At 47.9% G+C, this 26,762-nt stretch overlaps 1 protein-coding gene across 2 annotated transcripts in view; it reads right to left on the reverse strand.

Moving 5' to 3' along the window:
- Window positions 1-26,762, reverse strand: part of LOC135904104 (elongation factor-like GTPase 1) — a 155,886-nt gene that overhangs the window by 68,874 nt on the left and 60,250 nt on the right. The window lies entirely within an intron of this gene.

Here is a 26,762-nt window from a genome sequence, read left to right on the forward strand (position 1 = left end):
CACTATCGCCACGGGCCAGGCTGCTGCAGCGAAACGGGGAGCCGCCGCGACAGCACTGCTACGGTAAGGAGCACTCGGTGGACAGCGGCTATCGCGTCATCTTCCTCCGACAGGCATCACGAACACGGTAAACAAGTCGTGCGGTTGCCCCTGCACTTTTCGCTCGCGGTGCGCACCGGGGTGCCTGCAGGCGCCGGCAAGCGATGTCGCAGCAGGAACGATGGACGCCGTGGCGGCGTCGCCACCGATCCCGCGACAGGAGAGCAGGCACCCACGCGTGCCGCGTACAAAGCGTGCAGCCCTTTCTCGCACGCACACTGCCTTCCGCAGATAGGAAGGCGGTCGCCCAGTGGGGAAACCCACCGGCGCGCTTCCTAATGACACAGCGCGACGACCGGGCTCCCTCCGTGGCGCCTAAAGACGTGGCGCCGCTCCAGGCGCGCGGATGGCTCCGTCTCGGCTCCCGCGCGCACCGGCATCACCGGAGTGGGGAGGTGGTGCACGATATTTCAGTTTCAAGGTCACAACCCAACCTCCCTGCGCCCTCCCTCCGCACGCATATGTTCGGCGGGGCAAGGTGAAGGAGGGGAGGGGTCGCGAGATGGGAGTGGTGCACAACGGGCGCCTTCTCCGAACGCCACAACCTGTGCTCCTCCGGCGGCAGACGGTGGCCCGTCTCTCCCTTGTCCCGCGCGGCAGGCACCTTCCACGCACGCTGACTCGCGGACGAGTCCGTCTGCCGGGGGCCTTCCTAGCGCGACTGTCTTCTGCACCCCCGACTGTACTATTCAGCTCTTCCTTTTTTTACGCCCCTGCGTACACAACACACCCTTCTCGCGTCGCCCCAAGCTCGTCTTTCTCAAGCTTTCTTTTTTCCTCTCTTTCGTTTTTTTCTATTTTCCTTTCTCCGTCTTCGTCGTCTTCGTGCCGGTTCAACTCCCCTCCGGCGGTTGTGCGCGGGGAAAAAAGCAAGGAAAAAAAGAAAAGGAAGAGGAAAAAAGAAAGGCATACGAAGAAAAAAAAAAGGAAAAGAAAAACGAGAAAGTCGGCTTGCGACAACGGCGCTCCCCCAAGACTGGACGCCTGTGTCCTAGCGAAAAACTCAACGGCGCCCCAGTCCAGACTACGGCGCGTTGAACTTACTACGGCGCACCGATGTCACGCGTTGTATACAGACATGCATGACTGAAAAGCTTTTTTTTTTCCTTCATTAGCGAGACCGCAGACAGCCAAGTCACAGCCGAAAGTCGTTGGCAGGTGTTACGAGCAACTTGGCTAGAGGGGAAAACCCGTGAGCATTTGCTGCCCACATAAAAACGAAAAGTAACGCGTAAACCCGCGGAAGTTTCGTGAAACACGGAAGCGCCGAGCGTGGCTTTACAAAGCGGCATCCCGGACGCCTAAGGCCACACGTCCTTGTGCAAGAGATCAGAAAAAAGAAAGAAAAAAAAGTTGTTGGCGTTCTTTTCACATACTGCGCTTAAATACAATATAAAGTTCAGACATGTTGCCCACGATTGCCGAAGCGGCGCATCACTTTAGCAACTTGAGATCGACTTACTACTGGTGAGTCTCCTCGCATCCTTTATGAGTCTCCTCGCATACTTTAACTGTGCCGATGAATTAGCGCACCACCTCTGTGCCTGTTCACACTAGAGTAGCGCATGGAGAAGCGATGCGCAATGTACTTGACAGGCGTACAGACGCAGACGCAGACGCAACACCGCCACCACAGCAACTCCGCCTGCGAGCGGGATTGCCCTCGCTTGTCCAGTTCCCGACGTCTACGTGCTTGCATGCTCTCCGTGCTACCTGTGCATCGTGTGGACCCTTTATGCTATTGGTGCTTTTCTCTTACTATAGGTTCTCCTTAAAGGCTAAATCAAATCATTAAAAAAATGTCTCGTTAACCTGCCTGCACTGCGTAAGCTCTTACTATCTCTCTAGTGCCGCAATGCGTTTTTTACATCCACACTCTATTTCACAATAAGCTAGAAGCGGAGCGATAGTACGAAGCCCCATCTAGAATGAGAACACGACTCCATGATGCGTGTGAACGCGTGTCAAATAAGTGTAAGGAGTGGAATACACCACGAAAAGCGGCATACCACTTTCATATTTTTACACATGTGCGCCATATCGCTTTAAGTCTACGTATTCAAGTCATAACAGCATGCCGATCGACGCCTACTGAAGCTCTACCACTGGTACGATGCAGACGGGACCGGGCCGTAGAAGAATAGGGCCCATATGCGCACACAAAGGCACGCACGCACGATACAAGAAGAAAAAAAAAGTTCACATGAGAAAATTCCAGCCGATACTGATACAGAACATATTATCAGTGAAGGTGGCCAGCCAATGGAAGTGAGTACGTAGGAGCAAAAGCTTCGTGAATTCGGCTTCACATTGGTTGCCACAGAGTCGGCCGAGCAGGCGGCGTGTGCGATCCTCGCCTGCGCGGTATTTCCGGCCCAGACGGCTCTGTCACAGCTAGCGGCATCGCCAATGTCGGCAACAACTTATACGTCTGACACGAGATAATATCGCATAGAATAAAGTGGTACCGAAAGACCGCCTGTACTGAGAAACGGCGCCCAGTATACAACCCCTAGAGTGATCGAAAGCCGCGATACAAGGGCACTTCCACTCCCAGGCATTTCTATACCACAATGCGCTACAAACGTTACATTTCTTTGTTTCCCCCATTCAGGTGTCACTTCGTATAGCGGCTACAGTTCTGACAAATATGAAATACAAAAGGATGGTTCCATGGTCAATGACTGCATTGGGACCTACACACTGTGTCGAACTTTCCACCTCGGAAAAGAAAAATGAAAAAAATTCGTGACGGTTGTGTCATAGTCGATCTCGAAGCCAGCAGGTTAGCGAAACACGGGTCACCGCCGCAAACACACTGTCAAAAGATGTCGTCACCAGCATTGCTTCTCAGGTGTATACGTCACCCGGTATTTTCCGGTACACGTCAACGCTGTAAGCCTTCGCTACGCTAAGGGTATACATGCGAAACAGAATTCGCTACATGCCCACGGGTTGCACACTCAAGTCAGCGATTATTCTGAGAACTAATAAGTTGACGCTTCCTTGCCAAGCCTCAATATTTTTGGAAACGGTACAAAAAAACCGAAAGCTAACTCTCATAAACGAAAAGGAATGACGCCAAACTATATGCACCTACGGATGAAAGCTGCCGTAAAATTCGTCAAGTTAACAAACTAACCCTCTGCTTTGCGATGTCAGCTGTCACGCTTGCATCGGCACTTAGTTTATTAGGTAAAACTATAGCTAACCTTCATGACAGTAATCCACTGGGCCAGTCGGTGCAACATATCGTAAATGAATGCGCGGTTTGATGGCACGAGTGAAGAAGCGTGAGTCCTGTCACACCTTCTTCACTCCTTCCGTTAAACCGCTGATACCTTTACGATAGCTAACCTCACAACCTCCTCATTTTTCGAACGCAAGTGACTTAGAACTACTATGGGACTTTCTCGGGAGAAGTTGACTCTGCGCAGCAAAGGCAAACGTCGAAATACAAACTGGTGATGGTGCCATGCAGTGCTAGAGTTCCTGTGCTGCACAGGCTTTGAACACTTGGCTTTCCCACATGTGCGATGTATTCATGAGGAGAAGAAGGTTCCACGTCCTGAAACATCTGTATTTAATGAGCTCGCATCCGCATATATGTGACAGGCACACAGTTAATGCAGTCCATATACATGAGTGTGCATTAATCTCCATAAACTATGAATGCGGGGTTCCGTCTAAAGCGCGATTTTGTGTGCGCGTGCCAGGCATCGGCAGTAATTCTATTTCCTTCAATTTTCTAAGTGGAAACTGTTGGACAGAGAAGCCTCTCTCCGGGCGGCATGCCATGTTTGATTTTTGTAAATGTTCTATCATTTCTCTCTCCTCTCTCTCTCTCACACACACACATACACACACACACACACACACACACACACAGAGAGAGAGAGAGAGAGAGAGAGAGAGAGAGAGAGAGAGAGAGAGAGAGAGAGGCGCATGCTTCAGGTAAGCGCTGAAGTAACAGAAATGTTCTAACGACCATAGTGCGAGTTGATATCTTGGCAATACGGAACTGAGAGTATACCGAGTCCACCGATGTGTCGCCGTGCTAGCAGAGAATGCGATCGGCGTGCACATAAATTCGTAGGCTGTAAATGCAAAACGCAAAAGCTAAGCAATACAGGAAAAGAAACGAGCCGTGGCAGCTTGAAAGTCCGGAGCAGGAAAAGGCACGTTTTGCTGCTTGAATTAGCATCGCTTAAATGAAAATAACGACTGCCACACGGAAGCCACACAAACACGGTGAGACTATGTACTCTCAATTTGCACGAGGCCATTTCACGCATTAGCTGTGGCTTACACGCATTCGGGTCGTCGCGCAAGATGTACACGGGCGCTTTATGTTTCTACGAGGACTCAAGGTCAGAAAGACACCAGAATCTTTCTATTAAAAAAAAAAAAAGAGCCAGAGAAAAGAATATCGTGTGCATACTTTCCCAGGCTGCTCGCGCTGTTCCTCAACGCTTTTCTTTTGGCGGAGCATCTTCCATCTTTCCGTACCCATAACGTCGCCGCCGGTCTCGTATAGATCTTATTTCCCCTTGTGTTTGTCTCTCTGCCTTTACTCCCAAGACGTCCATCCATCTAAACGTCGCAGATAACGGAGTCGTATTATGCGCAGACTCGCACCCGTTACGTACGAGAGAAAGAAGACAAGAAAACAGTCCCCTCAAAACGAAGCACGAAGAAGGTGAAGACTGTGCACGTCGCGAAGGAGCGGCCGTGCAGGAGGAGGAGGAGGATGCATATATTACCGGCCGAGGACACGTTCACGGGCGCATCCTGGCGGCAGTACATAAAACTCAATGCGGAAGGCGATAAATTTCGCGCGATCCCGGCAGCGAGCAAACTGAGCCCAACGAGGCGTGACATTCGCAAAATGGAGCGGAGGGTGAAAAAAGAAAGAAAGAAAGGGGGAGAGGGTGCTGCTACGGTCTTCTTCGCAGATACCTAAGCGTTGCGCATGACGCACAGCCGCTGCTACCTCGGCAGCGTTGGGAAGGGATCGACGGAGACCCACGAGGGACTGCAAAGAGGAAGGCACCCGTCTTTCCCCTTTCTGAGGTCCGCGGGAAAACGTTCAAGTAAACAGAGGCAACACAATGCGTGAGCGAGAGATGGCACTGGCAACACGGAGAGGGGCGCCCAGCGGTGTATTGTGGGGATGCAGAACACACAGGCGCACACACATGCACGCATGCACGCACGCACGCACTCACCCAGCTCGGCCACATTTGCCGTGTGCCGCGTATACGCGCACGCATCGCAGATTACGCGCACACCTGCTTGCGGTGTGTGACGGTGTGTGGCACGAAAGTTAGCCGCGTGACCGAGCAAATTAACCGAGCAAATCTCCGCCGCTCTCGCTTGCACGTGAACAATGGAGGAACAAGAGTCTATACACCGTGGTCTGGTTGGACGTGCCGTAGCGCGGTACACCCCTTCAGTTGGGCATTATCAATAACTGTACCGAACGTTGCAGTTAAGTCCGCGAATCAAGGAGCATAACGGTGCTTACCTCGGGAACCGAAGCGTGTACAAGCGAGTGCAAGAATTAAAACACTTAATGATGTAACATCGAGAGTTTGCCACTGTGAGCAAGGTACTAATCAATCACAACGAGCGGGAGCGACACCCAATTCGGACGTTCTAAAAACAAGCGATGAGGGATCGACACCTCAGTGTCTAGCTCTGCAACATTTTTTTTAAAGGTTCACACGGACGTATCTATTGGCCTCGAGCTCCACCACTGGAAAAACTGGCGCCACCATCGGCGTGACGTGCTAGGAGGGATCACGTGGACATAGCGGCCGCGTCAGCTGCTTCGGGCGCGCCGAAGCGAGCTGAAAATGAGTTTAAATTCCCTCGTACGCTGCGGTCCTCATTTAGTGGCGAAATTTTCCCGCTTCGAGTGTCTCCTTTACAACGCTTGAAAGCACTACAATAGGTAGTGGCTGCCTTTGAAGGCGCGCAACATGGTAGGCTACTGCTCGGTGCCGCAGGGCCGGACGCACGTAACGGAGGCCGGTGTCAGCCTTCTTCGCACGTAGCCGCAGGACAAGAAGCTGTGTGAAGCTTGGCTCGCGAAACATAAAACCGGCAAACAGTCATCGGCTACAACTCGGGTATGCAGCAAGCACAGACGCGAGGAAGATTTCTGCTACGGCGCCCGGTCTGCGATGTTCTGAAAACGCGAACTAAGACGCTCGCCCGAGTCCGCTACCCGACTAATGTCATGATGGTTTGGTCTATAAACTTGTCGATGCTATAGATACTGGCAAGTTCAGTGGAGTGGAAAGGCAGCGGTAAGAAGCACATTTAAAAAAAAGCATGGCATATGGTCATGTTTGTGTTATGAATTAATGCACTGGATTACAAAAAAGGAGCAGTGGGAAATTGCACGCTGAGAACACCGATAAACATACAGTGCGACGCAACTCGAGAAATAGTATTGAAAGGTCAAAGAATTTAGAAGAAAAAAAAATATTAAATCGTCGCGACGGCACATCACAGTCCCCGTAGGCGTCGAAGTCTCTACAATGAAATTATTTTTGAACAGCTCTGATAGCGCCCACGCAACAATGGTTGCTTGTATACTGTCAAATGCTCATATTCTGCGGCCTAAAGCTCATGGCACGGTGCGAAAACGCGCGCACGGAGAAAGCGAAACAGTGCGCGGACAAGCATGCAGACGTGCAGTCGGTCGCTGCGAATCTGCGCAATCGCTGCATTGAGGCTTCGTTCTATTACACTCCATTTAGTTATACAAACACTATAAGAACAGATATCACATAGTTTGCTCTCAGCGTTTACCTACCTTTCACGCAAGAAGCCGGTTCGGGAGACTCCATGCATCGCGGCGACCGCGCGCAGTGGCGTTCACTGTGCGTATTCGGTAAAGAGATAGCGTCTGTAAACGATTGTGTGCTTTCAGTTTGCGCAAGATTATTATTTAGACAGTAAGAAACTTCTCTCGTTTCGAAAGTACTTACAGAAATTTCCGGGAGAGCTCGTGCGTGGTGTTTTCAGTGAGCGCTGACAGCAAAACCTATGAGGAGCGCGCCACGTGATCCCTCATACTACGCCAGCGAGGCGCTTCCGATAGATGGCGACTCCGTAACTCCTCGCCGCCAATATACATTCCACCCGCGTTAGAATATGCGGCCGCCGACGACCTGGCGAACCAAAGTCATATTCACATAATCTCGCGTGCACCGTGAAACTGCGCGAGAGACTTGCGGTGGCGCATCGTCTCAAAGCGATGCACTGTCGAATACGTCTGAAACATTTCCTCCCAGCATAAAAACGCGGGTTAAAGAAGAGATGGGTAACGTAATCGGTTGCGATTTGCCATAAAAAGCGCATGCGTGTTGCACAATTTCCTTCATCCTTAGTGAGTAGGAAAGTGGAAAGATCATGGCATGTCTGTAGCTACTTGCAAACAAGGCCGCGAGGCCTGCCTGGTAAGTTTCTTGTTTCTTATTATTTATTTCCTGTCGAAAAAAAATATTAATCAGTGACTACAATTTCGAACAACTTATTAAGCGTTATTTTAGCGGTGATCGCATCACTGCCAACCACACCCTTAAAGAAAACAAGACGCCTCGCAACAAATAAGCGCGAGCCACACCAACAACGAACGTCAATGTGGCAAACGAGGCTCGGTGTATACAGGGTGTTTCAGCGAACACTTTCAAAAATCTTTAAAGGTTGCCTGTGGTAGATATCACAATTCTAGTTCATGAGCTGGTCTACTCGAAGCGGCGTACAATACCTGCACAGAAAATTGAGATCCAAAATGGATTAATCGATAAAAATTCACTAATTAAGTTCTTAATTAGTAACATTATGGCCCATATTGCAATTTACAAATACTAGCCGCGGAGTTCGCAAAGCGGATCCACTTGGAACGAATTTTCAAGATGACCCCAGTTTCGAAATATAAATTCCCGAACTTTGCGGAGAAATGCATTGGAGTTCTAATTAATTTGTTAACAAAACGTCGTTTCATGCACTGGAGCACACAAGTAACTGGAGCGCCAATGCATTTCTCCGGAAAGTTCGGGAATTTATCTCTCGAAACTAGTGTCGTCCTGAGAATTCGTTCCAAGTGGATCTGCCTTGCGAAGTTCACTGCTAGAATTTGTAAATTGGAATATGGGCCATAAGTTAATTAGCTAAAAGTTAATTTGTGAATTCTCGTTAATTAGTCGATTTTGCATTTCAATTTTTCGTGCAAGTGCTGTCCGCCGCTTCGAGTAGACCGGTTCATTAACTAGAATCGAGGTATCTGCCACAGGCAACCTTTAAAAAATTTTGAAAGTGTTCGCTGAAACACCCTCTATACCAACACAGGGAAGGGATTACGGTTCTTCTCTCGCCTTACGAACATCCAGCGCGGCTTGCTGTCCCATGTTTATGACAGGAAGATGTCCTCTCCCCTGTCGTATTCAGCTACCAGCCTTCCTAAGTGTCGTCGACTACCTCGACTCGTCGGGGCTCTCGGCGAGACTATAGGACATTTCTACAAAGACGGATGGCCTAACGGCCATCCCACCACTTCGGGCTTCCTGATCGGCCACTACTTCGCTTCCATCTCTACGACACTCTACCTTACTCCCTCCTACCCTCTCTCTCTTTTAATCCCATCCCCTCCACCCTGCTGGCGCTGAGCTGTGCTCCCGCATGGGTTGCAGAAAATAGCGCTAGCCTTTTCTCCTTCCCCTCAAGAACCACTTCTCTTGCTGTCCAAGTATAGGCATGTGGGATTATATGCCGCATAATCGTAATGCACAGATGAATCACGTAACTTGCCAGGTAAGTACAACAGTGGCGAAATGTGCTCTACTTCCGTATCGAATGCTAACGGGGCTACATCGAGAGACTTTTAGGCTTTGCTAAACGACCGAGCCGGAAAAAAAAAGAAGAGAAAGAAAAGGTGAGAAACACAGCCAATGCCGCTCGTACGAGCGATCTCTCAATCGAAACACCTGCTCCAATCGGTATAGCTATACACACACGTGCATTACGCAACTCTCACGAACGCGCACCACCCAACGCAGGCGTTCTGCCCTTCGTTCAATCACTTCCCCGTCCGAGACGGAGGTTATGCGCTCGTGCCGCAATAGTAGATGACCCGCATACGACGTCTCCCGTGGTAGCAGCAGTATCATCAGCAGCAGTAGCAGCAGCAGCAAGAGCACACTGCCGTCAACGGCTGCATTTCGCGAGGCAAACGGCAACCGCCTCAGACTCCGAGAGGCGAACGTGCAATGGAAAACGGCATGCAGGGCTGAATTAAGGCAACACACACACACACACACACACACACACACACACACACACACACACACACACACACACACACACACACACACACACACACACACACACACACACACACACACACACACACACACACACACACACACTGCAGAAAAAAAACCCAACACACCTAACATCCCTACCATTGCAACCTCTCTCAAGCACGATCGAACACATAAGGCTATAGCTTGTCGCTGCCAAGAGGATAGGTGGCGTAGTCCAATAACAGACGCGTGCGAAGGACGAAAGGGCGGGAGAGAAGGGTCTGCCTTGTACTCGAAGGATAGAACTGATCGATGGCGGCCAACGGCAGCAACAGAAGCAGCAGCTCGCCCAGCCACCGCGGTGTCGTGTGTGAATGAGCCAGAGATCGGCCGAGCCGATTGCCAGATGAGTGCGGCGTACACGTGCTACTACGCGGCGTGGCGGAGGCGGAAAGCGCGGTTGCTCGGCGGCGCCAGCCATTATTAACGCTCCTTTAAATACTACGGCACGACTACTATACGCCGGGACTCTCCTTATCTGCTTGGGACAGGAGCCAGCCCGCCAAGGCGACGCCATTCACCCGCGCCCCGCAGCTTGCTGCGTTGCACCTCACTACGCCGCATATCGAAGTGCGCGACACAGAATATGCTTTTCTTTAAAGCGAAGCTTTCTCCGCGTACCTTTCCGGATTTTGATGACCGTCGCTGCTGGGTTTTTGCCGCTGTTTTGTCGAACAGCTCACTCTTGAATAAATAAATAAATAAATAAATAAATAAATAAATAAATAAATAAATAAATAAATTACATGCGAGATGGCGGCATCCAACATCGGTCCCCCAGAACAGCAGCCCAACTATTCGGGCTACAATAGCACGAACACTTCAATCGCGTCAACGCCAACTAGCTTTTTTGAGATTAACGCCGACTGTATCGCAATGCGTAAATAGCACGGACGCGTGAGAGCGCATGCGCGCGCGCCAGTATCCTGTACGTAAAAGACGCCGGAATGAAATGAGCAAATTCATAGCATTTAATTAGCCGCTCCACGAAAGCTTCGCTCTACATATATTAGAACATGTGTGTTGGACCTGCATATTATTTTTCAATGAACGCGCACGCGTTTATTTTATCGACGTTTCGACCAGCCTCCTTCATTAAGGCACTTCTTGAACACAATATACGAGGGAACTTCATAAAGTTCGCATTGTTGCCATGAAGGAATAGAGATTAAGCGACGGGACTCTGGTGGAAGTTTGATATGATCCAGTACTCACGTTAACCTGCACGCTGCACAATTTCCGAACAATCGTCCGCCGGCATGCAAGCGCTAGAGTATCTGCTTGCGCATCAATTTGTGGTTCACCACAGAGCGACGGCCGGTCGCTGTAGCTTGTTCGGCCGCGTTGAAATCGTCAGTGCCGTTTCACACAGCAGCGTAATAATAAGCTGGGTGCATGCAGTTATACCGCGCACCATACAAGCTCGGTATAAGTTTCCTTAGCATTGTTGTTCCCTCCAATTCAGAAAGCGGATCACTGCTGATGCTGCAACCAACATTTCCGATGGATGCCGCCATTTTTTATTTGATGTCCCAGGACTGTTCAGCGGTATTATAGGGAGCACAATTTTCACATTTCGCTGAAACTAGAGGGACGTGTATTCCAATCAATTTTTATTCCAAATCGACCATTAGCCCTGCCTGATATGTAAGAATGGTTCGGGTCCAGCCCATGCATATGGGTGGGCGCCACACACACATGGGCAGAGCCCGAACCATTTTGACCTGTCACGAAGAGTTAATGGCCGATTTGGAATAAAAGCTGATTGGAATAGTTTTACGTTATACCGGCCATGCGCTCATTTTGATGCCTATTGTGTAGTACGCCTGTTCCAGATTTATGGTACCAATAATATGAACTTTATGAAGGTCCTTCGTGTGTGCGTGCCTATACTGTGTTTATATATTGAACCTTCATCGTAAGAAAGAAAGAAAGAAAGAAAGAAAGAAAGAAAGAAAGAAAGAAAGAAAGAAAGAAAGAAAGAAAGAAAGAAGAATGCGGGATTGAAACATGCGAAGAATGATGTAATGTCGAAGCGAAAAAGGTGGCTTCACTGTGTGTCACGTAAGTACGACGGAGAAGTGTAAATAGGATGAACGAAAGTGCACGGGAGAAAGCATAGATAATTTGGTATAATATGTGAAAAAAAATAAGTGAGAAGTGGTAAGGCATGATCTAATTAGGTTGAGGAAAAAACACACTGAGTGAACGTAAATGAGTAGTACAATATCTAGACCCAAAAATTTTTTTGGCTTTTTCCTTCATCTTGATCATTGCTCTTACCGCTGTATAAGTATACATACATACATCATCACCATCATCAGCCCATTTTTATGACTACTACAGGACGAAGGCCTCTCCCGGCGATCACCAATTAACCATATCTTGGGCTAGCTGATTCCACATTCTGCCTTTAAAGTTTTCTAATTTCATCACCACAACTAAATTTCTGCCTTCCTCGAAAGCGCTTCCCGTCTTTTGGCACCCATTCTATAACTCAAATGGTCCACCAGTTATCTGCCCTACGCATTACATGGTCTGTCCAGCTACATTCTTTTTCTCTTAACGCCAACTAAAATAGCGGCTATCCTCGTTTGCTCTCTGATCTACACCGCTCTCTTCATTCTCTTAATGTTACGCCTAACATTTTTCGTTCCATCGCTCTCTGAGCGGTCCTTAACTTGTTCTCGAGCTTCTTTGTTAACCTCCAAGTTTCTGCCCCGTACGCTGGCACCGGTAGAATGCAATGATCGTATACTTTCTTTTCCACGACAGCGGCAACTCTCAGTCAGAATTTAGTAATGATTGCCGTATGCACTCCAACCAATTTCTTATTCTGTAAATTTGCTTTTCATTGTCAGGGTCCCCTGTTAGTAATTGATCAAGATAAATGTACACCTGCACAGACGCTAGTGCTTGTGCCATAGCCTCACGGAACTGCAGTCGGAAAAACAACGTCCACGTCTACGTCTCTCTTGATAACTTAAACAAAGTGGCCATACAATGTTTGACAGAAGGCCGTGCATTCGACGGATGATGTGGCATGACGTCGACAAACTCACAGGTAGGGGCATCCAAACAGAATTGTACGCACGCAGTGCTACGCAATATGATAGTGACGCTGCATTCGAGAGGCAAAGGCGACATCCCATCGGTGTCAAACACAATCTGTGCGACGCGTATGGTTGCCATGAACGAAAATATTATCTGGCACTTGCTCGTATCTAAAGCTCGAGCTCGCCGCGTAATTTCCCTTCGAAGTGAAATGACACTAAACGAGAGAGAATTTCGCGGTTGTGGAGAGGCTGGGCTAACCAGCCCCTGATTTTCGCGTTTGGCACACGAATTAGCTATTTAGCTAATAGCATAATTAGCTATAGCATAATAGCATAATTTTCCCCGTAACCTTACGTGGCGTGCTGAACTGCTTCGATTCCTCAGCGCGTCTCCATCAAGGAACTTCCTTCGTTCCTAATTTTCCCTGGTTTCTAACACTGCTTCAGACCGCATATGGTCAAGTTTTTTTTCTTTCTTGCGTCTAAAACGTAATCTCGGGATGGACGCAATCGGTTGGGGCCCAGACGAAAACATGCTGTCACTTTAAAAGCGCGCGTCTGAGATAGATTCACGTCAACGTCATACGACACAAATTGTCCAACAAGGAAACGTAACGAGAATTTTCTTTTCTTGCAGGTCGTTTGTAATGCATTGGGCAACGGAGCTCCTGCAGTACTCATTCGAACGTATCAAGCAGCACTTATTTTCCGGTAAGCAGAGCAATTAAATTTAATGAATTCAATTATGGGGTCTTACGTGCCAAAACCACGCTCTGATTATAATGCGCGTCGTAGCGAGAGACTCCTGATTAATCTTAAACACCTGGTGTTCTTTTACGTGCACCTAAATCTAAGTACACGGGCGTTCTTGGATTTAGCCCCAGACGAAATGCGGCCTCCGTGGCTGCGATGTGATCCCACGAGCTTGTGCTTAGCAGCGCAACGCCATATACAACCACGGCGGGTACGGTAACCTGACGCTTTCAATCATTGCCTGAACTGCACTGTCTCCTGTTTCATGCACTCTCGCTATTCAGTCGCGGCTCGTGGGCGATCGCTCTGACGCTGATCGTCAACTCTGGTCTGGCCATCTTTAATATGCTCGACAAATCTTAGCACACTGCTCGATCTCATTAACGCACAGCCATGCACAAGCTGTAACTTATTATCAATTCCTTCCACTTGAATTTGCTCGTTCACCAGAAATAACACCACCGCAACATGAAGCGAGACGTCGTATACTGCCGTTTTATTTAGCGCCCTGGTGGCTAGATTAGGTAACCTGGTGGTGCCAAATGACCTTCCATGATTGCTATAAAGATGGCGCCAGGTACCACCAAACACCCATATTTAGTACGCTTCCAGACTAGCGTACAAAAAAATAGTTGATCATTACTTTCAGTAAGACCCTCGTTATGCTTAGGCATTTTCTTCTTTTCTTTTCTTTCAGAGAGGTGAAGCCCTCCCAAAGTTTGGATATATATATATATATATAAAGGCCTATTTTGTACTAAGCACCGCGACACTTTCCCAATGCAATAAACAAAAGTCCTGCTTTGAAACTTAACAATATTCATTAACATCTCGTTGGTTCCATACTGCCTCTTACATATTTTTGAAAATAAAGAAAGTTTACGCTTCTTTATCACGGAAGTGGCTCTTCCTCTGAGCCCTCTATACTATATTTTCGTCACTGCATGAAAAAAGAAAAGAAGAAATTGATAGAACTGCTCTTCAATTCGAACTTTTTTTCACAAAATAGTGACAAGTAAGTGAAAATTTGCCATTTAATGCACTTGCGGCCGTGTGTGCGCACTGAAGAGGTCTAAGTAAAATCGGGTTACCCGATACAGCTAATAAGGCACGAGTAGGCAGTTCAGAGAGCTTTATAGAATCAAATTTCGTATAATATATATATATATATATATATATATATATATATATATATATATATATATATATATATATATATATTGCAGGTTCAGCCCGTGCTGCCACTTCACTGCACAACACCTCGGTGTTTTTTTTTTTTTTTGCCGTTCAAAGCGGTGTGTGCCAGGTTGCGTCCGTCGGTGCCACAATTATAAATACTGTTTTTTTGCGTTGCATCATAAGACGACTTGCTAACGCCGCTGAGGACTAGAGAAGACGAGAGAGAGCTTTCAGGGTTGTCACTTAAGCACCATGGTGGGACCCTTTTCATACTGTGAAACATAGAACGGCTAAATCAATTAGCAACAGGCTAGAGCGTTGGCGGGCCAGTATAGCAGACAACTTTGCCAGCCTGGTGCATGTCATTTGTTGCGCTGGCTGCAAAAGTCTCCCGCACAACCCCCACTGTTGGCAGGAACCCTAACGCGCTAGGTTCACCCTTCCTACTATGAGTGCGCTCTACCGCTATACAAAACGTGCATTGCGGAGAAGCACACTAAAGTACTTTCGCCACTTCAGAACACATGTATGTAGGACCATTGCGTTTGTGCGCGGTGTGCAAGACGCAGCAGGCCAATGTTCGCTCACGTTTAAAGCGTGCCCGGTCGTTGATTCGTACTTTCAAGAGGTGGTGCGATCAGAACTGAGCCTAAACCGTCGCACAGTTTCTCGTAAATGCCAGTGACGTTCGAACCTGGCGCGCAGACACTCGCCTTCGTTACTCGCCCGGCTTCCATGCCGCCTTCAGACGACTAGGGCCACCTGTTGCTTGTTCCGGAAAACTGGCGTCAGCGCGCGCGACGTTCGAAAGCTCTACGTTGTTCAGCGTTTAGCCTCCGGCGGCAGAGGCGTATCGCTTTGACTACAAATGGGGGCACTTCGTAGAACTGTTGCTCCCATAATTAATTATCGGTTGTTTGACCGCTTTTAACGTCTCGAAGCAACGTAAAAGCCATGCTAAGAAGGTCCTGACTTCTGCCAGTAAAGGGCCCGTTATTTACTTCCACCAGGCGGGACTCGTGTCAAAATGTCAGCATGATAACGTTTTTGCGATTTCCTCCCACCGGAATTCGTCCGCGGCATTCCAAGTAGAGCTCGGGTCCCTTGGCCGTCACAATAGGACACCATAACCGCGCATTCAAGCTACGGCTATCTCGATGTTTCAAGAAAATTTGGTTGTTGGGGTGAGGAACGCGCAGCGCGATAAAGTGATTATAAGAAACGAAGCGCAATTTCCAATATGGATGATAAATTTACGGTGGCAATCAGAAGTTACCTTGATACCAGGCCCAGCAGAACGTTACCTTGCTTGGGTCACGTATAGTGAGTGCATTATTGTTCACAACAACATGGCAGGCAGTCAAAGGAACCGCCAGTGTTCTTTCACGCACCTCCCGCAACTACATGTTTACTTTCGAAACTGCTTAATTACTAGAAAAATATTAATAGAAATTTAAGACCTGTGGTGACGACCGAACACCATAGGTTCTGTGTCTTGTACCGAGTTTTCTGAAATCTTTATTTTTTCTTCGAACAGTTTACCTAACGTTAGCTGGGACAGACAGCATTTCTTTCGCGTTTGTGTTCTATTCGCCCACCACCGACAGCTCGGGGAAAGATGGCAACAAGGCAGCCTTACGGTCTCTGAAAAAATCAGCGCCCGCATTCACACAACTTCTCTTACGTAAGCGCCACTTAAGATTCGCCACTGCCGCATCGGTTGCCTCGTTATCGGGACGATCGCCCTCGTGAGCAGAGGGGGTGCCGGAATGGTGGGCAAGGAGGAAAAGCTCTTACGCAAGAGAAATTGCTTCGTAAATACGGGTCCATCATCTTCGATGACGTCCCTCACGTGATCCATCAACATAATGGCGATGGCGATTTCTGATGGTCTCCCCTTTAAGTTGGTCCAATCTTTTGGCTGGGTGATTATCTTAGCATTCCATTAAAATTTGATGAGTCGTGTCCGGATTTCGTCCTGCAACAGGCACACGCTCACCCTTTTGCAAATGTTTGTTCCTATACGTTTTTGTCCTCATAGACAGCCAGCTGGGGCCACAGAAAGCGAAGCACTGCACTTTGTGTTATTGTAGATATTTTCTTGATTTCTTGCTTTCAGTCGTCGTCAATTTTCATTAACTTTTTTGTTTCCGCACGTTCCATCCGTTGCATTCGGTTTACCGTCTCTTCCCCGTACACTCTCTTTGATGACTCCGGGTTGTTTGTCCATTTGGACGTTCAATTATGGCGCACTTGAATTACAACTATCTTGGCCTCTTCCTCCATTCCGTGACCCTGCTATTGAGGTCCAAATATTGAGCCATGCATTTCTTTTCGTCATTATATTGAGCTCTGAGCTTATCTGCCTTCAAAGAAGGCTCAACCCATGCCGCCCTGTACTGCGCTTCATTTCTGGTTTTACCGAAGGCCCCCCAATGCCAATCGGCCCATCGACCTTTGGTCAACTCCCGACGTCGACAAACGCTCTGATTTTAACCACAGAATTGCATTTCCGAACGTTAGCGTTGACACAATTACTCTTTTCCGAATTCCTCTCATCCCCTCATATTTATTGTAGTCCCGAGGTGTTCTAAGTTCCATTACAGCTGCAGTCCACTTACCCTTCATCCTCAGATTATCTTGTACATGTTTGTGCATTTATGTATATATCTCGGTATTTAAATCGCTTACCTGTGGATGTATGACTTGATGTTTAATTGATAACACGTTATTACTCGTCTTTTCACTAAATACCACACGCTCCAATTTCTCTGAGCTAAAATTAAGGCCTAGATATTCATTGCCACACGGATTCACAAGTCTCTGTAAATCGTCTGCGTTGTGCGCAAGTAGAACTATGCCATCCGCATACAGCAGCCCAGGGACCCTCTGTTGCACCATGTGCCCACTACGGATATAATATAAATTAAAACCTAATTCACTGTTTCCCACTTGCCTTTCCCTGCATTCAACACAATGCGTGGACAACAATGGAAACAGAGGGCATGCTTGCTTCGGTCCTCGGCGTATTTCCACAATTTCCATGCATTTACAGCGTTCTGACGTGATTTGTACTGCGTATTCCTATGTATCTCCCTGAGAAGCTCTACGAAATCGTAATCTACGCCCTCGTGCTTCAGGTTATTCTTAGCAATTGCCTGTCTACGTTGTCGTAAGCTTTCTTAATATGTAGAAATGCTTATACTGAGATAATAAAATACCTATGCACTGAGTTAGTACAAATATAATATGATGACGATGATGATTTACTGGCATACCCTCTGAAACACGTCGATGACAAATAGTCACCAAGCCTGCTTGAGCTAATCAGGTATGCTATACAAATGATATACATGGCACACATACATCTGAAGTTTTCGCACCATTGATCTGTACCCCAGCAAAGTATCTTCCGGAAAGCGCAGTGCGATCGCCATGATTAAGATGCGTCGGTGTCCACCTAGCCCGCGGCTTCGAGCGAGGAGGACATCGAGGCACCCTAGCCCTGGTAGCTTCGTTAAAGAGCTTGCGCCTTTTCACGCTCTTGTAGCTGCGTTTTAAAATTTCGTTGGTATGCTAAAGACTGGTATGCTAAAGACACCTGGCAATGAAAGCCAATAAAATACGTTAGCTCATTAGTTGCTAGCACTAATCGAACGCACCGTGAAAAAATATATATAGAAAAACGAGATAAAAGAACAAGCATTAGCCGGCGTGCATTCCCATACTATAATCTAGCGATTCCTCCGCTCTGAATTGGTTTGCTGCGATAGCATCAGGCTCTCATTGCGGACACTACCACGTCCTCAAGAACAACTTTTCTGCTAACAAAACAAAGCCGTTCTCGTCCGCTACACGTAGTACTGCCGGCGGGCAGCCCGCTCGCGCCGTCAGATTTCAAAGCTCATGCGAGCCCACGCGGACACCATGGCCTCCGAGGTGTGACGGGCGCCGACCTATACCTCGGGGGCCATGGTATCCGAGAGATCCTTCCGAAAGCGGCCGTAAGGTGGCCTCAGAAGGCTTCCCCTAAGCTTTCTCTGGCTTTTTCGTTTCTTCGTAAGGCTGTGACTATATTCTCTACCGTTACACTATGTCTACGTAGAGAAGTACATCTCTGTTTTGCATGTTTACAAACTGATTTACTGGTTCACTAGTTTCTACTATTGAGATTTTCTTTCTATAACGGCATACTCGTCGTGTAGCTAGTTGAACGACACATGCTTCTTGTGCTCGCTCTGTTCTCCTAACGCACTCTTCGTGGGCTTTGTGACACCGACGCCTCAGAAGGGAACTCTATTATGCTCGTTATCGAGCCCGTCTCTTCCTGCCTCAGTCGCCTTGAAAGCCACACCTTTCCTTGAAAGTCGTCGTCCGACTGACCGTAATGATGGCACGTGCCGCCGCAAACGGTTGGCTTTGTTTGCGGTGACTACAGTGGCCAGTTCAGGTCGAACTCCTTTCTACGCCATCGTGCCGCGAGCTTGCACCGAATTTAAGACTACAGATCGAAAGACTGATCAAGTGGAACCACATCGCCTACGCGACGCGGACAAGGGAAGACAGACAGAGATGGTGCGCTTCAGTATCAGAAGAAAATATAATGCAAAGGTCTGTTCTCGTGAACCGATTAACGCCGTCAAAGACAAGTCAGCGGATAGAATTGATGTATCCTCGGTAATTATGAAACCAAGCTGCCCTCTCACCCTGAAAGCTTATCGAGGTCGCGTTCTTCTGAGGAAAAAAAAAAGTTACAAAAAGAAAGACGGGAGGGGGGGGTGGAGAAGTAGAAATTCGTGAACTGACCGCAGCTTTTCTGGAAGCTTCAAGAACACAGCCTACATAGGAACAGTGCTTAGTCGCGGGAAACGACCGAATGGAGATTATACGCGTGTTCTCACGTAACGTTTTCACGCCCCTCGGATATCCTTCTTCTTGTCGCTCATATACGGCGCTATGCAACTAAGTACAGCGCGGTGTGACTATATATAACGCTACGAAATTATGCAAAACGACATACATTTACTGCAGTGCAAAGAACGACGTGCCACAACGCAATTCACTATGCGAGCTAGGCGTTCAACAGGCCCTACCTTTATTAATATAAATTTTGTTGCCTATCTCATGCTCCCTACACGCGTGATAAGCAGAGCGCGGCGGAGACACCTAAAGCCCTCTGAACCCAGCAATGCGAAAGCACCGCTCACAGTTGCAGCTGAAAAGGTCACAGCTCGAAGGTACACGGCCCAATCAAGAATTCAGCACCACAATGGAACGGACGGCGGAGATCGTCGCTGCTTAATTACGTTGAATTCTTGACGCGCCTAAACCACTCTGCGATGCTTTATCTATAGAATATATTTGGACTGTTCCAAGGTTTATTTCTGTGTGTACTTCATGCTGAAATATAATGTTGCGTGAGGTGCATGGGGCAATCGCGGGAGTCAGCGCAATTCGTGCTAGCTACTCGCACGACGATTCTCTCGTTAAAGTCACCTGCCAACATAAAAAAAAGAAGATCAACTTATACATCGAGCACATCGAAGCTGTATAAAAAAATTAACACACCCTATGAATGTATAAAAAAAAATGCTTCTTGGGGGCGGAGGTCTCGACGCCATTCTCGCAGGTCACACGGGAGGGCCGGCGACGATGGACTGAGGCCCCCTATGTTAGCTGCAGGCGGGATCTCCGGCAGGCTCGTGCATGCCGAAGCCAACGCTGATGATCGTGCGTGAACACGAACGCTGAGGTGCTTGGTACGCCGCTATTTCGCTTCTCAATGTGGTCTCTCCTAGCTGACTTCCAAAGTGGAGCCGATTAAACGTCACGTGAGAAACAAGAAATTGCGGCAGAACCCAACTCACGATGACTGCCGACGGTAATGCGTTAGCACAGAATAAATACATCTACACAGCGTATTGCCACCGTCGAAACGAGTTATGCATGAGGCGGGTACTGCGACAGGACTCCTCTTTCGCGCTTCCCCAAGAACAGTCGGCCACGGTGCACCCGGCGCAATATAGCGCCACCGACGCGAAGCCTGTTCGTGGCCTCTCAAATGCATGGCGTGCCGATGCGAGCGAACACTGAGAAACGCGTCAAGGCTTCAACCAAGCTCCTTTCTCGTGCTTCGTTCTGGAGACGCTGCGCCATCTAGTGGCACTGCCGATAAGTCCGTGCATGGCCTCCGAGACGAGAAGCGTGACACGCCGGTGCCTATACGAACGCCGAGAATTGCTTCCTCGCTTGCCGCACACTCAGTGGCACATACTCAGTGCCACCCAAGTTGGCAACAGGCTCACTGAAGAGCAGCACATACCTAGTGCATTTGCGGCGCAGCTAGCTAAAACGTTGGCGTGAAAGGGGTTCATTGAAATGCGGCACATACCCGATGCAGTTGTGGCGCAGCCTGTTAATGCGTCGGGTTGCTGTCCATGAGGAACACTTGTGAGTCGTGACAAGGGTCCGATTTGGCTCATCATCGGAGAAATTTAAGGGATCCCTTTCGTCACTGCAGAGCGCCACATTCCAAATGTCACATATCTAGTTACGCAAGTTGGCGTCAAAGATGTTCATTGAAGAGCGGCAGGCACCTACTGACACATCCCATGACCCAAGCTGGCGTCAAAGAGATTCATTTTAGAGCAGTACAGACCGAGTGGCACATACCCAGTGTTCCAAGTCGGTGTCAAAGAGTTTCTGCGAACAGCAGTTTACTTACCCAGTCCCTCTTTTACAGTGACCCATGTGGGCGTGAAAGAGCGTTTGCTGAAGTGCGGCACGGGCGTACACATTACCACATACTCCGTGACCCAAGCTGGTCCGCTGGTTAGCTTCGAACCCTGTTACCTCAGCACAACAGCCCGATGCGCTACCCATTCGGCCACTGACTAGCCAGAGATCCAGGTATAGGCGTGAAAAAGGTTGGGTACTAACATACAAACATTGATACAAACATAGATATAAACGTAGATACAAAGATAGAAAGATAGATGCATAGCCCCGGAATGTGCGCGAAGTACCCTAAGAATGCTAACGCATTAAAATTATTAATTACTGGATAAGATAAACACGCAACGAAGTTGATGTCTATTCGAGTGAGGTATACAAGCAATGTATCTTTGATTTATAATCGTTGATAGTTAAGTTTAAAAGCAAATATTCGCTACTCTGATGCAGGTTGCTTTGCCGGCTTTAAGGAGCCGTTGAAAGGTTGCTTTGCCGACTGTTAAGGACCGAATAAGGAGCGGCGCGCCAGCCTTCACCGCCGCACGAAAACGACTGTGAAACTACCCTTAAACAGCTTCGTTGCAAAAGTAGAATACAGAGACGGAAAACAAGGAAGTGAAGGGCAACAGGAACCCTATAAATTCCTAACGGCCGGCGATTTGCTCAACGACTCTAAAGAGCCCGCGACCCGTGCACTGAGCGCCCGCAACGTCCCATCGGGCGCGGAATGCCGAGACGCAAGGACACATTCCGCCCCTGCTGGCCGCAGGTCGGCAATGCCCACTTGCTCCCTTCCTCGCGCAAGAGGATGGGGCGGCAAGAAGAGCCTCTCGCTGTACATTTGCATGCGTCGTCCAACGCCGGCGGCTGCGCGGATCAGCATTGCGGGCGGGTGGGGGATGGGAGAGTATACGTGTATGCGTGTATACACATTTTTGTGTGCGTATACACGTACGGTCGTGTGTGCGCGGAACGCGCCACCACACCGAAACACTCCCCCCCCCCCCCCCCCCCCGAAACGGGGGCCGTCACGGCCTCTGGTGCAGCCCAAGCGTGGAACAAACGCGGCGGGAGACCGTGGCGGCAAACTTCCGGGGGGATTACGTCAACGCCCGACCAACGCGACGACGGGACAACGAGCGCGATACCATCGCGATGCGCCTCCGAAACGGAGAACGCTTCCACGCCGTGCGCTCCCTGCTAAGCTGTGTTTCCTTGTTCTTCCTTGGCTCATACCGTATACTTTCCAATCCTTGGTGAGCGGTTAATTTTGCTTTGCAATTCAAATCCAACCATTGTCATGCAACTTACTTGTAGATATAGCGATAATCTCGTTTTTTGTCAAATAAATTTGTTGCCTAAGGTAAAGTGGCAGGACAAGGACAACGGCGCATGTCGCGTCAATTCTCTCCTCCTTTATGCTTGTCTCGCTAGCTAACCTAAATGCAGCTATGAATCAATTCGAATTCGTCCACTCATTTTTCAAATTAATTTGTATTATGATTCTGCATTACCCTCTTTCTTGGTCAAACGCCGTATTGGTTGGTTATGATTGGCTTTTCCCGGGGGTTTCGCGTTCGTCGTGGTTTCTTTGCAGGATATATTAATTCATATACATGTCAAACGCCTTTATAACGATGTACTTCGGACCTCCAATTATTCGTTATACAAGCAACTTCGTTGTAACGATCGCACACCGTTCCGCTCACAATACAGCAGGCGAAGTGCGTTCAACATGAGAAAACATTTATGTAACGTGAAAGACAGTGACTTTAGCATACGCTAAATAGGATGAAGGCGAAAGCCTGCCTGCGCGCTCCCGAGATCCTTAATTAACTTCGCCCTAATCGACACCAAAGGTCGTGGGTTCGAGTGCCTTGATAACTATATCTTGAATAACTGTGTCTTAATTGGTCTTAACGCCAAAGGTGGTGTGTTCGACCCCCCCAATATTGGTGCTTAAATTTTGGTGCCATAACGCCAGACGGTCAATTTTTTCGACCCATGAGCCTTCTAAGGCATTCGCCATAATAAGTCGCTAATGTTTTGTGACACTCCGTCTAAAGGAATATGCAACTGCAGCCAAACTTATTGCACCACGTTAACGGCATGCTCCACGGCGAGACAAAGCAGTGACACAAGGTATAGCTGCACATCGTCGCATGCTGCTCTCACGTGGCTTGCCGTCGAAATTCGTGGTTCGTTTGAAGGCGCTTCATTACAGTTGCTTTCATTCACATTCGCGTTCTTTCCGCCCTAGATGTCGCTGAAAATGTCGTCAGTCGCCAGTTACGATTACTTCATCACGTTGTAGTCAAATGTGACGTATTCGTCAGCCACCGCACCCGCTGTTGAGTTACAAGCAGCACACGACCTGAGTGATTCATGAAACAGTGCAACAGAACCGCAACATTCGCCGACACCGGCACGCACGTCAAGTACGTCACTCGAGCTCAGTGGCGTAGCTCAGTGGCGCGCACATGCGGAGAGCAGCGGTGCCACCGCTACGCGGCGTTCGCTGTAAAGCAACGAGCCAGCCGTCGAAGACGCCCAAATTGCTTCGTTGTACAGACAAATTCGTTCTAGAGGTCTTCCTTGTAAAGGGGTTCACAGTGTACATACGAGAGACAGGAATTTAGCCGGGACATAACTATAACCAATTGTTACACAGGACATTTCGTTGTAGCGGCGTTCGACTGTATACACGAAGGTTACAACGAGATCCATCGTACTCATTCCAGCTTCATGAACCCATCGTCGCCCTGCCATCTTTCGCGATGCCACCACCGTGACATCATCATTGTCGTTATATCGCCGTCATTCCAGCTTCATTATGTAATTTTTCGTCATGTCATCGTCGTTATACTATCGTCATCATTTCGACATCGTCGTCCCATTGCCACGACGACGTCGCTGCCATTCCAGCTTCGTCATCCCATTGACGTCACGCTGTCGTCACAATACCGTCGTCGTCATTCCAACGTCATCCCATTGACGTCACGCCGTCTTCGTCATTTTGTCCTCACTGCGTCATCGTCATACAGTCGTCACGTCGTCGTGGTTGTTCCATCATCGTCATCCCATCGCCATTCCGTCGTCGTCGTTCGTGGGATCCCCGTACGTTCGAGCGCCGTTGAGCGAGGAGTTTCCCGCAGTGAAAATGTACCATCCTGTCACACTGAGTCATTTTTGACAAAATAAACGCAACCTTTAATTCCTAGCTGGACTGCTATCGTCAAGCATTCGCGCATGCGATCAAAACTCAATCAGCAAAAAGAGGAAAAAAAAAAGCACAGCTACTACTGAGTTTTTTTAGTCATCGAACAAGATTCTTTTTCTTTAAATATTGACCAAGATCTTTTAAATTTGGACTTAAATGTCAATTAGATATTAAGGTTAGTATGCTCTACGTGAACCTTCTGTATAGGAGAACAAAAACAGTGACTTCGAATTCATGTCCTTTGTACTATAAGTAGACGCTTATATGAAAATATTTCACGCAACACTTCCGGTACATTTTATGAACGTAAAGCTTTTTCGAACGGTATTGAAGAGGCACTTTACCACTGATCCAATGAATTTCTTTAAGACCTGCTTTTCTTCTATTCGCAGCGTCACTACGGCAGTAGCTGATACTTTAGAATATAAAGAAAACCTGTTTAAAATGTTTGACATTCTTGGTCGCCGCAAATCCTAACAACGAATATACTTAAGGGTATAAAAAAGAAATTTTCGCAGATTTTAAACATTTCTTCAGAGGAATATCTGAAAAAAAAAGAAGAAAGAGCAGTAACGATGCTCATTGCAGTGCCGCATTTGTAGCATTTAGCTACAACCAACACGGACTACATAAAGCCTATAAACACGAAACCTTCACGAAGGAGTTTACCCCATCGAAAGGTACTTATGAAGCTAAATACATAGAAATGATTCTATGCTTCTATGCGCCCATTTATGGTGTACCCCTGCGCCAGCGCAAAACAAAAAAAGAGAAAAAAGAAAGCGATGGTCAGACTAACATATATAGTAGAATGCTAACAGCGTCGTATGTTTGCGGATATTCGATAATGACACCCCCCCACACACACACACACACGGAAGCCACCACTTGACGAACGAATAGAATGTTTCTGCCCCACGCACCAGCGACTCCAGAAGCGTGTTGTCGTCCGGCATCGCCGAACGGCAACATTCTCGCGTCAGAAATACGAACATCGGCACGTAGCGAACGCCTATATATATATATATATATATATATATATATATATATATATATATATATATATATATATATATATATATATATATATATGTGCGACAAAGCCGAACTGTTGCGCCGAGGTCGTTCTCGCCACTTGGTCATCACGGATGACTGGAAACGAGAGCACCGACACGGGCTACTTCACCACGGTGGGGGGTTCTCACTAGGAACAGTGTGCGCAGAGCCAGCGACAACAACGACAACATCCGAACACGTCTTTTTCTGGCGGCTTCCGCGACCAAGGGCACTGTGCTGTCAAAGGCAACCGACGGGCGCGGTACAACAACCACCGCTGCATACGCGCGCAGGTCGACGACGCCAGCGCGGATGTGGGTGCGCTGAGCATCGTATTCGAACGGAGACCGTTATTTACGACAAAGCCCGCCCAGCAATAGCTCTATTCGCACGCCGTCCTGACAACGCGGTCGTCAGCCAGGAGGCGCGCATACGCGCACACGCTGTAATCACAAGCTGCGCGAGCAGTCTTCGCGGTCCCGCGGTTGCAGTCCCATGTGCGAGTGAACCTTGTCGCGTAGAACACCGCTGTGCTGATAGAGAAAATTTCTATAGTTGAGGAAGTTGGCATGCTGTAGAATATATAATAATAATAATAATAATAATAATAATAATAATAATAATAATAATAATAATAATAATAATAATAATAATAATAATAATAATAATAATAATAATAATAATAATAATAATAATAAAATATCGTATGCGAGGTTTATGATTAGAAAAAAAATAAGCACGAGAGAGAACGAATACGAAAAGGAATGCAACAGGACACGTGTCCCACGCAGAATACATCAGTGACACAAACGTCAACCTAGGAGAAAGCGAATATGACAGGATTACAGTTAGAATCCCACGTATGTTATGACGATTAGCCATTGCATCCGTGCATGTTTCAATGGCAAGGTTGTATATATTTGTGCGTCTTTTCAGGAATAAAGAACTAGTTCACGTTGATGTTGAGTCCTTTTGAACATGGCATATGTCCATGAGGGAGACTGGCCACAAGTGAGACATTAAATGAGGTAAATCAATGAGAAATTGAGATAAATAAACTGAAATGAGAAAAGCCGGCAGATCCCACACCATGTGGGAATATATGTTATGCGAAGCAGCGTGCGGGCGGCTGACCAAGTTAACGAAACGATCATGAGAGCACCAAGACGTAGGCGGCCGTTTAACGACCTACATGACACACATATCATGACATTCATGTCACGACCTATCATTTATGTTCGTCATACACTCTTGTCATACTATGCCAATTTTGGTAAAAACAAAGTTAAC

Source organism: Dermacentor albipictus, chromosome 1 (genome assembly GCF_038994185.2).
Source record: "Dermacentor albipictus isolate Rhodes 1998 colony chromosome 1, USDA_Dalb.pri_finalv2, whole genome shotgun sequence".
NCBI classification, from domain to species: Eukaryota; Metazoa; Arthropoda; class Arachnida; order Ixodida; family Ixodidae; genus Dermacentor; species Dermacentor albipictus.